General features: G+C 46.1%; 1 protein-coding gene across 1 annotated transcript in view; it reads right to left on the reverse strand.

The window, feature by feature from the left end:
- Pigk (phosphatidylinositol glycan anchor biosynthesis class K) overlaps window positions 1-2263 on the reverse strand; it is a 78157-nt gene that overhangs the window by 49032 nt on the left and 26862 nt on the right. The gene's annotated exons all lie outside the window — the stretch shown is intronic.

Consider the following 2263-nt stretch of genomic DNA (forward strand, 5'->3'; position numbering starts at 1 on the left):
AAAAAAAAAAAAAAAAAAATAAGCACTGTAAACAAGATGATGCATTCTCTTCTCGGAATAAATGTGTATTGTACTCCCACGTGAGCTAAGCGTCCCAGGAGCTGCTGTGCTCAGGTTCTGTGACAGCAGAAGTCGAGAGAAAGCATGTTTTCATAATAGAGAGAAGCAAGGTGGTGCTTCAGTCTACTAACAAGTGAAATTAGAACGCAGGGACATCACAGGAAAATCCGCAGAAATGGCTAGCCTGACTCATGGCAGCTCAGAATAAGAACCAACAACCAGGGAGCCCGCACGGGCCTGACCTGGGCCTCTGCACAGCTCGTCTACTGGAGGGACTGGGCATTTCAATTGTACTTTAATAAATAAAGCTTGCCTGAGGTTCAGAAAGTAAACAGACCAGGCAATGATAACATACACCTTTAATCCCAGTAACCACACTAGTTTGCTATAGAAACTGGGCAGTGCACGCCTTTAATCCCAGCCCTAGAGAGGAATGTAAAACGGGAGGAGACAGGTCTCAGACATAGTCTCATTCTGAGATTCCTGGAGGCAGGATCACTATTTTTAGACTGAGCTTGAGGTAAAAGCCAGTGGCTGGCTGTTTTTTAGGTTTTCAGGTTGAACCCCAATTTCTCTAAGTTTTTATTAATCATGTTTCATGGGACTCCTTGTGGTGGGAGCAGGGGCTGTCCCTGCTTTGACTAGCTCTCAGAAACCCATTACTCATACTGGATTGCCTCACCCAGACTGAATACAGGGGAGGTGCTTGGTCTTATGGTAATTTGACAGGACATGCTGAGGGCTGCCCATTTCTGAGCAAACAGAGGAACAGTGGGTAAGGGGGCAAAGAGAAGGGGGAGGGAGTGGGAGGAGAAGAGGGAAGGAAGATTGTGGTCGGGATATAAAATAAATAAATTTTTTAAAAAGTGAAATTAGTATTACAAAAAGTTTGTGTTAATATTCAAGTTCCTATCAGAACTTAACACGTATCAACATACATAATCTTCAAACTGGTGTTAGCGAGTACTCCTGGCCCATTTGGCAGCCCACAGCAGCAGCCTCTAGAATTTGCAGGATTCTGTCAATACTGACAACTCACTCGAAGGGATTCTGTTCGGTGAGGGCCAGTGCAGAGTTGGGTTGAGAGTAAGGACAGAGTCATCTGCTCGGTCACCCTTGTTCCTGAGTCCAGGAAAGCAGAAGCTGTGTCTGCCCGTGTGCACAGCCAGTGACCATGTGTATCAGACACAGAAGGAACGTCCTAAGCCAGCGGCCCTGTGCTAGTGGGACATGGGCACTGGGAGGGCAGGACAGGAGGGCCGAACCAGTGTGTGCAGATGAATGAACACAGTGTAAGCAGGTGGAAAGAGTGACGTCATCACATAACCACCCTCTGCAGCTTCTCACTTTGCCAACTCAGCAGCTTCAAGCTGCTCGAACTGAAAGAGCACAGCACAGGAAAGAAGGAGATTTTAATTAAATTCAAGCTATGCTGAGAGACTCCACTACAAGTTATAGGCTATAAAACTATGTAAGGAAAGGGCTCTAGCTTCCGAGAGCTTCAAGTCAAATGACAAAGACTTCACTCAATGCCTGAAATCAACAAAGACAGACTGGTAAATGTTACAAGAGAGAAATTGAGTTCTATGGAAGCTCAGAGAGAGTAAAATAAAATCCAAGGAAGAGCTCAGTTGGCCTTCCTGGAAGAGTACAGCCCAGCTAAACTCACTCAGAATGGCGAGAACTTCAAAAGGTGAACAGATGGCTTTTTTTTTTTTATTGAGAAAAGGAAAAAAAAAGTATCCGCTTCCTCCCAGCCTCCCATTTCCCTCCCCCTCCTCCCACCCTTCTCCTCCTCCCCCAAGCTCCTCTCCCCCTCCCTCTCCAGGGAACCCTGACAGATGGCTTTTAAAATATACCCAGCAGGTAAAAAAAAAAAACAAAACAAAACAAAGTAGTCAAGGACCCAGGAATAAAGGGTGACTGGGTTAAAGCTGGTGGCCCCCTGTGCTAAACGTTATACTGGGAGACAACAAGATGGCCTAGCAGGTAAGGGCACACGCCGCAAAATCTGATGACCAGAGGACCCGCATAGGACATGACTTACTGACTTCCTCAAGTTGTCCTCTGCACATGCACATATGCACACACATGCACATATAAGCGCACATGCACACATATTCTGCACACATGCACACACATGCACACACATGCACATATGCACATACATGCACACATATTCTGCGCACATGCACACACATGC

Source organism: Microtus ochrogaster, chromosome 21, assembly GCF_000317375.1.
Source record: "Microtus ochrogaster isolate Prairie Vole_2 chromosome 21, MicOch1.0, whole genome shotgun sequence".
Classification (NCBI taxonomy): domain Eukaryota; kingdom Metazoa; phylum Chordata; class Mammalia; order Rodentia; family Cricetidae; genus Microtus; species Microtus ochrogaster.